Genomic DNA, 12766 nt, shown 5'->3' on the forward strand with positions numbered 1-12766 from the left:
TTTGAAGGTGGCTGGAAACATGCTCCTTTGGTAAATTCCCAGTGAGGAGTAGAAATAGCAGGGGAGGCACTGAGCGAACACACACTCACTCTGGCTTGCCAGACTGGTGCTCTGCAAACACCCTGCTACTTGTAACGAGGGAGGGAGGGAGGAGGGAGGGGGTGGTGTGGGTGAGAAGAAGTTCCACATTACATCATGTGCAGCTGTTGACAGGCCAGTGTTTATTAACTAACTGTCATGAGCCATGGGATCTGTTGCTGCAGGATTCACACCCCGGCTTGCCACACACACACACGCAAACACACACACGCATGCACGAGATCACATGAGCGCACCAGTGGAGGCTGCTGAGGGGAGGACGGCTCCTAATAATGTGCTGGAACAGAGCAAATGGAATGGCATCAAACACCTGGAAACCATGTATTTGATACCATTCTGCTCCAGCCAATACCACGAGCCCGTTCACCCCAGGTAAAGTGCCACCAACCTCCTGTGTCGCGCACACACATACGCATGGGCACACACACTTGCACGCAGACAGGCATTAGGTGGGCCTAACACTAACTCACATGCAACATGCTAATGGCACATAATATAACACACAACTTCACAACCCTTCTGACGGACGGTAATTACACGGCGACAGAATGATGCCGAGACTATGATTGATCACTTTCACATATTTATTGCAAAGTTAAAGAAACCACACAACTCAAATCAAAATTGTATGTCACATTCTTCGCAGTTGTAGACTAACAGTGAAATGCTTACTCAACTCTATGCACAATGACTACTTTTAACAATACATAAATGTTCAAAAACATTTGATTATCTACTCCAAATGAAGAAAGAATGGTCTGTCAGCTATGATATAACAACCTGAGTTTGAAAAAAATCTATTTTGGTTATTGACAGTAAGTGAAGTGGATTAACACCCGGCAACAGCATGATGGTAACAGAATGACGTCATGGGACCCTGATCTGTACTATACAGAAATGCAAAATTATGAATGTCATTCTCTTCATGGTGATGTATCCTGAATAGACACAAAGGTAGAACCAGTGATATCATGCTTTGCATGCTTGGCTATTATTCCACACACTGGCTATTATTCTAATGAGCTCCGCCCCCAAACAAGACCAAATTCATCTGTACCAATCACAGATATCTGTGTTTCACAAGTTTGGACATCACAGTAGAGCACAGTTGAGTATAGTATAGTATAGTACAGTAGAGCATAGTTCAGTACAGTGTCTAGTTAAATAAATAATACATTTAAAAAATACAGTAAATTATAATGTACTCTAGTGTGCTCTACTGTACAGTACTAAACTATACTGTACAGTACGGTACAGTACTGTGTTGTACTGACCTCTACTCTACTATACTTTACTTTGACCACCACGCAACAGAAAGAGAAAGAAAACAGTTATGAGCTGAACATAACAGTATGCCAGTGGAAGAGAGGACAGTAAGCAGGTGACTCAACTGTGGTGTGTGACTACTATAAATTCCCATTGTAGCCAATTGAGTTGTAGTCATTCTGTTACGGATTTTTTTTTACCCGATTTGGTAACAGAATGAAACATTTGAACCACTTAATAAGTCATTGCAAAAAGGGATTTTCAGGTGAACAAAAGAGAAGAGCAGTCGCAGATACAGTCAACCATAAATCATTTCAGGTTCAATCACAGGTTGCAACAGGGACACACCTCCAGCACACAAGCAGAGACACTGTCTCTGCTACACGGAAACATACACGAGAGCCAAAGTGCTGGAGTACTGAGCCAAAACAACAAAAACGGTGTTGCTGCGCAAATACTTTTGGACCTGACTGTATATGTTAACAGACAGTACCAAACGTTCTGTAAACACCAGCCTGAGAGGCTGTGAGCAAGACAACATCAGCGGCTACAGAATCACACCATTTCACAGAGAAACGATCAGCGTACCGCCAGTCTGACGGCAATCACCATCAACGGATATCAGTTTAATACGTCAAATACAGCATCAAGCCTAGTGATCATCAACCCGTGGCACAAATGAGTGTCACAAATACAGCACTTAAAATCATGTGTATTACAGACAGTGAAAACATATAAATATGTATTGTGTTCATTGTGTTAATTACTCCTAACGGAATATGAACTTCATTTCTCTTAAATATTCCCCATTATGACCCTAAACCAAATTGCTATCAGTAAAAACACTATAACTAATTGTTAGTTCTACCTTTACTTGTTAATTCTGTGAGCTTTCATTATCTGCCGTCCTCATGAGGGAGAGAAATTAGAAAATGTCTACAAGACACAGTGCCTTCGGAGAGAACTCAGACCCTTTGACTTTTTCCACATTCTGTTACGTTACAGCCTTATTCTAAAATTTCCTCAGCAATCTACACACAATACCCTATAATAACAAAGCCAAACAGGTTTTGGGAAATGTATTAAAAATAAAAAATCTACATAAGTATTTACATAAGTTTTTAGACCCTTTGCTATGAGACTTGAAGTTGAGCTCAGGTGCATCCTGTTACCATTGATCATTCTTGAGATGTTTCTACAACTTGATTGGAGTCCACCTGTGATAAATTCAATTGATTGGACATGATTTGGAACGGCACACACCTGTCTATATAATCTACCACAGTTGACAGTGCATGTCAGAGCAAAATACAAGCCATGAGGTCGAAGGAATTGTCCGTAGAGCTCAGAGACAGGATTGTGTCGAGGCACAGATCTGGGGAAGGGTACCAAAACATTTATGCAGCATTGAAGGTCCCTGAGAACACAGTGGCCTCTATCATTCTTAAATGGAAAAAGTTTGGAACCACCAAGACTCTTCCTAGAGCTGGCAGCCCAGCCAAACTGAGCAATCGGGTGAGAAGGGCCTTCTGGAAGGTTCTCCCATCTCCACAGAACTTAGAACCCGATGGTCACTCTGACAAAGCTCCAGAGTTCCTCTGTGGAGATGGGAGAACCTTCCAGAAGGACAACCATCTCTGCAGCACTGCTCCAATCAGGCCTTTATGGTAGAGTGGCCAGACAGAAACCACTTCTCAGTAAAAAGCACATGGCAGCCCGCTCAGAGTTTGCCAAAAGGCACCTAAAGTCTCTGAGACCACGAGATTGAACTCTTTGGCCTAAATGCCAAGCATCACATCTGGAGCCATCCCTATGGTGAAGCCTGGTGGTGGCAGCTTCATGCTTTGGGGATGTTTTTCAGTGGCGGAGACTGGGAGACAAGTCAGGATCGAGGGAAAGATGAACGGAGCAAAATACAGAGAGATCCTTGATGAAAACCTGCTCCAGAGCGGTCAGGACCTCAGACTGGGGCGAAGGTTCACCTTCCAACAGGACAACGGCCCTCAGCACACAGCCAGGACAAGGCAGGAGTGGCTTCGGGACAAGTCTCTGAATGTCCTTGAGTGGCCCAGCCAGAGCCCAGACTTAAACCCGATCGAACATCTCTGGCAAGACCTGAAAATCACTGTGCAGCAACACTCCCTATCCAACATGACAGAGGATCTGCAGAGAAGAATGGGAAAAACTCCCCAAATAAAGATGTGCCAAGCATGTAGAGTCATACCCAAGAAAACTCGAGTCTGTAATCGCTGCCAAAGGTGCTTCAACAAAGTACTGAGTAAAGGGTCTGAATACTTGTGTAAATGTGATATTTCAGTTTTTTATTTGTAATACATTTGCCAAAATGTATAAACCTGTGTTGCTTTGTCCTAATGTGATATTGTGTGTAGACTGTAGAGGGGGAAACCGTTTATAAATACTTTTTAGAAAAAGGCTGTAACCTAACAAAAAAAAGTCAAGGGATCTGAATACTTCCCGAAAGCACAATAAGTGGGTTTTTGGTAACAGAATGACAAGACACTAGACAATATTTCTTACAGAAGGCAAATCATTTCTGTAAAAAATAATGTTGATATTAGTTGGCAGGGGTCTTTCCTTCAACAATATTGTGTTCTGATGTATTTCTAATACTTTTCAAGACTTTTTCTATTAGATGTTTTCTAAGACCCCTTTTCAAACTTGTTTGACCAGAAAGAAAAGCCTTTGCTTATTCCAAATGTATATATGCCTTAATAAAACATTTGACACCAAAGTTGATGTGCTCCTATGAACTTCCCGTTACTGCTAATGGGACTTCTACAAAGAAATGCCCACCAATTTACACAGACTCGCCCATATCATGAACAATCACATTTACTCTACTCATACGCACATAATTATGTTGTGTTCTTCTATCCTCGTGGGGACCTACAATTAATTTCCATTCAAAATCCTATTTTCTCTAACCCCTAACCATAACCCTTACCTTAACCCATAACGCTAACCCAAACCCAAACCCAAACTACTAACCTCTAACCCTAATTCTTACCCCTAAGTTTAAAATAGCGTTTGTCCTCATGGGGACGTGGGAAATGTCCCCACAAGGGATACTTTTCCTTGTTTTACTGTCCTTGTGGGGACTTTTGGGGATTTTAGGTCCCCACAAGGATGGAATCCAACCATATATGCTATACTTCCTTCTCAAAAGCTCTGTTGGTTAGTTTTTGATTACGCTAGCTAGCTAGCTGACTTGAGTCTGTCTGACCAGCCAGCGTTACTATGTCTCTCTCTCAGGCTTCAACTGTGGCAAACCAAGCCAGGCCCAGCTGCATTCCTTAAGCGTCTGGGCCTGGCGTAGACCCCAGTCTCTCAGAAGGTTTAAAGTGTTTATCTTTCTCTCTCTCATTTAAAGGGAGACACATGACTCACAGCTTTACTGCCAACCAGATTTTTCTACTATCATGCTGATTGGAAACTACTGGTCTGGGCTATTATTCACAAACTCAAGAGAGCTGTTAGTTGTGCTGATCTAGGATCAGTTTAGAAGTGCTGATCTAGGGTCAGCATAGCCTTTTAGATCATGATGAGCTTGATTTAATGGACAGCACTCCTACTCTTAGACTATTTCTGAATATGGGCCCAAAGGCTGTATGTCTCAAGTGTCTAAAACTAGGAGTGCTGATCTAGGATCAGGATTCTCCCTGTCCATATAACATTTATCAATATGATCCAAAATACAAAACAGATCCTAGATTAGCACTCCTACTCTTAGATAGAAGCCCTGGAGTCATATTCATTAAGTGTTATTAGTTTAAATGTTGACAGGGAGGGGATCCTAGATCAGCCCTCATGCTAGTAAGACTACAGTATTTCCAAATAAGGACCCTGGTCTGCTTTTCATTGGGGCTCCCCACAGAATGTCTGCTTCTTAACACTTTAAGCATTCCTCACCACAGACCCATAATAAAGTAGACAAGGGGCACACTGACAGAAACCATCAGACCGGGTCACGTCACCCACTGTTTGTCATCACAGTCGGCGAGCACAAATGCACCGATTCAGCCTCTCTAAATGCCTCTGTTGCATACCTTGTGGCCACAAATGCAATAATTTTTAGATAGATTCCACACTGTTTTCGCATTCCTCCTCTCGTAGCTCATTGCATTGCTGTGCTGTCGGCAAGAGATGTCGAGGGGACTCGTGACATTGCCTGTCAAAGCGAGGCTGGGATGTGGTCGACTCGGTTGAAGAAACATACGTTGGTGTTGACTCTTGGACTGTCAAGCCCTGACCTTAGAGAGCCTTTTTTACGTCTCTTTTTGGTTTGGTCAGGGTGCGATTTGGGTGGGCATTCTACGCCCTTTATTTCTATGATTTGTGTTTCTATGTGTTGGCCGGGTATGGTTCTCAATCAGGGACAGCTGTCTATCGTTGTCTCTGATTGGGAATCATACTCAGGTAGCCCTTTTTCCCTCCTTTCAGTGTGGGTAGTTAACGTTGTTTGTGGCACTATAGCCCTGTTAAGCTTCACGGTTGTTTTGTTATTTCTTGTTTTGTTGGCGACATTTTATTGAAATAAAAGAAAATGTACGCTGACCACGCTGCACCTTGGTCTACTTCCAACGACCCCCGTGACATGGACATAGAAACGAATGGTTTCTAACCATTGATTCTTGAAGAGTATAACGTATAAATGCCTCTGTCTATGACTTTGAGAGTCTCCAGTCCTATCCCTCATCTGTTTACCCCCAAAATTGTCGTGGTGACAGCTTTGTTGTTGTTGGAATCCCAGATTACCCCTTCACAATGGGTCTTATATCTTAAGGCAGTGGTTCCCAAACTTTTTATAGTCCCGTACACCTTCAAACATTCCACCTCCGGCTGCGTACCGCCTCTAGCACCAGGGTCAGCGCACTCTCAACTGTTGTGTTTTACCATCACAGTAAGCCTGCCGCACACACACTATACGATACATTTACTAAACATAAGAGTGAGTGTGAGTTGTCGTCACAACCCGGCTCGTGGGAAGTGACAAAGAGCTCTTAAAGGACCAGGGCACAAATAATAATAATATTTTTTTTTGCTCTTTATTTTGCCATCTTACATATAAAACCTTATTTGTTCATCAAACATTGTGAATAACTCACCACAGGTTAATGAGAAGGGTATGCTTTCAAGGATGTACATAACTTTCCTCACAGTCTGTGCCTGCAATTAGTTTTCATGCTAATGAGGGCTGAGAATCCACTCTCACATAAGTATGTGGTTGCAAAGTGCATCAGTGTCTTAACAGCGCGATTTGCCAAGGCAGGATACTCTGAGCGCAGCCCAAATCCAGAAATCTGCCAGTGGTTTCTGATTAAATTCAATTTTCACAGAACCGCTTGTTGCAATTTTGATGAGGCTCTCTTGTTCAGATATCGGTAAGTGGAGTGGAGGCAGGGAATGAAAGGGATAACGAATCCAGTTGTTTGTGTCATCCTTTTCGGTAAAGTATCTGCGTAATTCCATACCCAAATAACTCAGGTGCTTCGCTATATCACATTTGACATTGTCCATAAGCTTGAGTTCATTTGCACACAAATAATCATACAATGATGGAAAAACCTGTGTGTTGTCCTTGTTAATGCAGACAGAGAAGAGCTCCAACTTCTGAAACGTAGCCTCAAATTTGTCCAGCACATTGAATATAGTTGCGGAGAGTCCCTGTAATCCTAGATTCAGATCATTCAGGCGAGAAAAAACTTCACCCAGATATGCCAGTCATGTAAGAAACTACTTTGCCCCTTGATAACCCGTGCCCTTCTGTATGTTGTAAAAGTGAATTCAATCTATTCTATTCAATCTAATCTAATTCATTGAATACATGGTGGTATAAATAATTTTTGTGCAATCAAACGCACTGACATTTCTCAATTTCGAAGTGGAAAGAGTATCTCTCTCCTCTCTCATCTCTCCTTCACTGTTGCTGGATACATGGCCTGAGAGGCTACTGACAAGGTAATCATGCACAAAATATATGGCTTGACCCGTGGCTAGAACCCGTCCATTGGAGGGAAGACCTTAAACTGTTGGGGGTTAAGGGTCAGACCCTTTGAGGGGGACGGTAGAAACGATTGCCAAGGAGTAGAGGGGTGTAAAAATTCCTCCCTCTACTGAAGAGGAAGAAAGCTTTAATGATCATTCCTCTTCTAACCTCTTCTCCGTTATATGCACTGATCTGAAAGAACTGACCAGGGGATTGATCATTACTCCAAACAGTTGCAAAACGAAACGTTTTGCCCCAGGTGAAGACCAGCCTAATGACGGGATTCCATCCTATAGTTTTTACCTGGGCCATGTTCAGCAAGCAAACCTTGTGGAACATTTCACATAGAAATACCATGAATAGAGCTCTCATGATTCCTTGTTCTATGTGCCAGAGGCATGCTTGTTCTACATAATAGGTTTTTATTGTGTCCTGCTGAACATGGCCCTGTAGTTTTTTCCAATCAGTGCGGATGAACTGAAGGAGCTGAGACAGGATACATGACAAATAGCCTGTGTTTTCTTTAAATTATATCAAAGTCAGGCATCCCGAGTGGCGCAGTGGTCTAAGGCATCAGTGGTCTAAGGCATAATCAAATCAAATCAAATCAAATGTATTTATATAGCCCTTCGTACATCAGCTGATATCTCAAAGTGCTGTACAGAAACCCAGCCTAAAACCCCAAACAGCAAGCAATGCAGGTGTAGAAGCACGGTGGCTAGGAAAAACTCCCTAGAAAGGCCAAAACCTAGGAAGAAACCTAGAGAGGAACCAGGCTATGTGGGGTGGCCAGTCCTCTTCTGGCTGTGCCGGGTGGAGATTATAACAAAACATGGTCAAGATGTTCAAATGTTCATAAATGACCAACATGGTCGAATAATAATAAGGCAGAATAGTTGAAACTGGAGCAGCAGCACAGTCAGGTGGACTGGGGACAGCAAGGAGTCATCATGTCAGGTATTCCTGGGGCATGGTCCTAGGGCTCAGGTCCTCCGAGAGAGAGAAAGAAAGAGAGAATTTGAGAGAGCATAAGTGGGATGGCCAGTCCTCTTCCGGCTGTGCCGGGTGGAGATTATAACAGAACATGGCCAAGATGTTCAAATGTATATCAAATGCATAGTGCTAGCTGTGCCAGTAGAGATCCTGGGTTCGAGTCCAGGCTCTGTCGCAGCCGGCTGGTGACTGAGAGACCCACGGGGCGGCGCACAATTGGCCCAGCGTTGTCCGGAATAGGGGAGGGTTTGGCCGGCAGGGATGTTCTTGTCCCATCGTGCACTAGCGACTCCTGTGGCTGGCCGGGCACAGTGCATGGTGACACAGATGCAAGGTGAACAGTGTTTCCTCTGACACATTGGTGTGGCTGGCTTCTGGGTTCAGTGAGCATTGTGTCAAGAAGCTGTGTGGCTTGGTTGGGTTGCATTTCAGGGGACGCATAGCTCTTGACCTTCGCCTCTCGGGAGTACGGGACTTGCAGCGATGAGACAAGACTGTAACTACCAATTGGTGAGAAAAAGCATTTTTTACAGTAATTATTTCAAAGTCACTCTATTTTTGTTATTACCTGTACTACTTGACAATAGGTTGCCACTGCCAGACTTACCATTACTCCTCTTTGGCTGTGCTAACGTAGTTTGGGGTTCTTTAGAAGGCAGATCGATGACTCTCTATGTTGACAACACTGGATGGAGACAGATTACTCTTTTACTTTTTGGATTTCTCTTTTACTCGTGAACAGACTACATTCACAGAAATATGTCACTTCAAGTACTTCCTGTTCTCAACATCTAACCAATCAGAACAGAGAAAAGTAAGTTGCTAGGTAGATCATCAATTCCCATTACAATTAAAATCTGATTCCTCGTATTTTGGAACTACGCAACATTGACAAATAACAATAATAACATCTCTCACAACATAATTATACACTAGTGTTATGTGTTGAACAATGTTCCAAACAGAAGTGTTTCTCATAAGGTCTTTCATATCTAGTCTGCTTTGAGTCATATTGGCTAAGATAGGTAGAGGCCTGTGAGCCATAAAAAGCCTATTGCAAAGACTACAGAGACTATTGTAGAGAGTAATGTCAGCAGTTTCAAATCCAGAACATTCTAAACCTATTAAACGTGGAATGCAGGTTCTAGTCGAGAGAAACTCTCAAAAGAAGATGAGCCAAGTACTCAACATTAAGTGTGCCATAGTAGTTTTACTTATTTATGGATTTATCGTTATTAGCAACTGAATGTTGAGCTATCGCCCATTGTTTTAGAAGTGTACTTAGCAGTACATTGGCTGTACTTTGGCTGTAATTGCTCTCTAGGGAGGTTTTAAATAGGATAGAACATGTGTATCTGGCCAGCAGCTCCAGTGATTTTTCACCCTGCCCTTTCCAATAAGAGAGCAATACCTCACATACAGTATCTAAAGTCAAAGACTGTTCTCTCAGCTACCGCACGGCAAGCAGTGCCGATGCACTAAATCTGGAACCAACAGGTCCCTGAACCGCTTCTACCTCCAAGACTACTGAATAGTTGACCAAATAGCTCCCCGGACTGTCTGCATTGACTCTTCTTGCACTTACTCTTTTGCCTCTACTGTCAGTTATCAATCCTGTTGCCTAGTCACTTTATCCCTACCTATACGTACATATTTACTTCAATGACCTCGTACCCCTACACATGGACTCGGTACTGTTGCCCCGTGTATATAGCCAATTATCTTTACTCATTGTGTATTTATTCCTTGTGTTATTATTTTCCTATATTTTTCTCTCTGCATTGTTCGGAAGGGCTTACCGTTGTTACGAAGCATGTGACAAATACCATTTTATATTATTTAATAACCCGTTTGGGACACTGGGGAGGAGCAATGTTGGACTTATATGGTCAGAAACCCGTACAATTAGCCTGCCCTCATCGTTACATGTCATCATTGTCATAATGATGGAATATGCACTTTTCATTGCTTTCAGTACGGACCAGCTTTCACCAGACACTCCTTCCTGTTTTCTTTGCACTGATGATTAGCGAGAGGTTGGAGCTGGTCCATGGGGTGAGCTATAGGCTACTACACTTTACTCTGCAGCAAATGCATACCAGAGTGTACCATACTGGAACAACGAAAGCTCTTCTCAGACACTCTCAGACAGATTCATGTTTGAAAGATATTTCCATTCTTCTGTCTGCCATAACGTATTACGTGATGGAATGGAATGGCAAATCCATATCTTGATACAATCATACACGATCCAATGTCTGGGATTCATGAAGATGAAGAGTTGACCAAGACTCGGCCAAAGTCATCGTTAGAGAATTCTCCGAGTTAAGCATGCATTTTCCATCTATACCATTTAACCAGAACACTACCCTTTGCAATTCCCAGCTGCATCTGGGAGTTAAATCTGCTTGGCCATAAAGCAGTCAGTCCTACAGCTTCCATACCAACATTGAGATAAATAGGACTTTTAATTATCCAGGCATCCCGGTTAATGGTAAAAGCGTATGTGTTTTTGTTCCTTATTAGAACAAATATGAAAACAAGCTAACTCAATGCTATAGTGTGCCCTATACATGTAAAGGTAAAACTGATTCGATAACATCATAAATGGAAGACATAATAAACGAAGGGAAATCTACTATCCAATACGAATCCAACCAAAAACGCTAGCTGGAGCTAAAGCATGGCTCTATCTGAGACAGTGTAATGAGATGACTGGGGGTTGTAGAGGCAGTCTGTGTCTACTGAAACATGCTCAGTGTCGAGGCAGTCTCTGAGTGTGTCCCAAATGGCACCCTATTCCCTTTAAAATGCACTGCTTTTGACCAGGGATTTTATTTGAATCCCCATTAGCTGTTGCAAAAGCAGCAGCTACTCTTCCTGGGGTTCACGCAAAGCATGAAACATGACATAATACAGAACATTAATAGACAAGAACAGAACTACAAATAAATGAATATAGAAATATACAAGTCTCTAGTTAAAAGTACTGCAATACAGGGGAAAGGGTTCCATTTGGGACATAGATTCTGTGTCTGTTGAAATGTTTTTGCTCAGAGGAACACTAAGTGGATTCATGCATCGTCCCATGCTACAATGACATGTTGGAATGTCCAAGCCATGTTATTAGCAGTCCCACTGGGAATAAAGCAATGTCCCATTTCACATCAGCAGCTCGAAGAGAGGCCCTTTACATGACCATCAACATTCGTGAGCTACAAAGGGAATTTATAGATAAATAAATTTGTCCACATCCTGAAACGTTAAGCTCACTGATTCTAGCAACTCTTGCTTCCCAGGAGATGAACAGAGATGCCGGTGAACCAAGGCACAAAATGTGGAATAAAAACATTTACCAAGCTATACTACTCTGCCCTCCCTGATTTTTTTAGAGACAGTCCACTGTCATTTTGAGTGATAAGTCATGCATTTGTTTTAGAAACTATATCAAAGTCAACTTACTTTAAAAAATGTTTTTATATTGCCTCTTTTGTCCAGTCTTCAGGTCAAATTCATTTCTTCTTCCTGTCCCCAACCAGACTTGTCTATCCCCAGTGTGTGGATGGGTATGCAGTCCAGGCTAGTGTGGTTAGGAATTGTCAACTGTTCCTCCCAAGGCTGCCTGAGGTGAGGGGGGAGGAGGCCTAAACAAATGTGCCTGTGTTCACCCTCGATGTTTGTATGCAGCCAACACCACCACACCACAGCCGGGCTCCTAGCCAAGGCCCTACCTCCCCTTCCACAAATGGCAAATGGCAGACAAAAAAAACACACAAGTTCCCGCTACAAATACACACCCACTCCTTGTACTTTATCATTTCCTCAGAGTGCTAGACCAACACAAAGGAGGGCGGTTGTGGGGTGTGGCGTGATGAGAGGACCCCAGAAAGACTACGTTATGCCCCTGTGAATGGAGTAGGATAGGGTGGGTGCAGATGAAGGGTAGGGCAGGGTGGAGAGAGGGGTGTGTGTGTGTGTGTGTGCCCTGTGACTGAGCCTCAGTGCCCTGCACCATTGTGCCATGTTTGCCCTGTGAGACTGGCAGCTGGGGCGAGGACAAGGCATTTTTGTCTGGTTTATTTTCCTATGAGGGCCCTGGGACAGGGAGGGTGCGCCGGTGATGAGGGCCCATTCGGCTGGCATTGACATGTAAAGAGACTGTGTCAGTGACAGCTGAGGAGAGCAGGCCCTGTAATTAGCTGTGTGTGTACAGAGAGGATGTAGGATGGGCCATTGCTTCCCCCTCTCCCCCTTTGACATTCAGCATCACTGATCATATTCTGAAAAACAGACAAACTGGGTATAGCAGACCTGGATTCAACTAGTGTTTGTTTTCTTTCAAATACTTTGAACGTTTAATTGAGCCTATCTGAAATGGCAGGTACAGTAATACCATAATCA

General features: G+C 43.1%; 1 protein-coding gene across 4 annotated transcripts in view; it reads right to left on the reverse strand.

The window, feature by feature from the left end:
- Nucleotides 1–12119, reverse strand: part of LOC110527459 (nck-associated protein 5) — a 176654-nt gene extending 164535 nt beyond the window's left edge. For 3 of the 4 annotated variants that reach the window (XR_016497109.1, XR_016497110.1, XM_036982869.2), the window contains exon 1: nucleotides 1–131. This exon is cut by the window's left edge and continues 88 nt beyond it. The gene's annotated coding sequence lies outside the window, so the exon portion shown is untranslated. Of the gene's footprint in view, nucleotides 132–11827 lie in introns of those variants that run through there. The other variant, XM_036982868.2, reaches the window with a different exon arrangement.
- Nucleotides 12120–12766: the final 647 nt, after the last annotated feature.

The sequence above is a fragment of the Oncorhynchus mykiss genome, chromosome 7 (assembly GCF_057628025.1).
Source record: "Oncorhynchus mykiss isolate SJ-2025 chromosome 7, ASM5762802v1, whole genome shotgun sequence".
Classification (NCBI taxonomy): domain Eukaryota; kingdom Metazoa; phylum Chordata; class Actinopteri; order Salmoniformes; family Salmonidae; genus Oncorhynchus; species Oncorhynchus mykiss.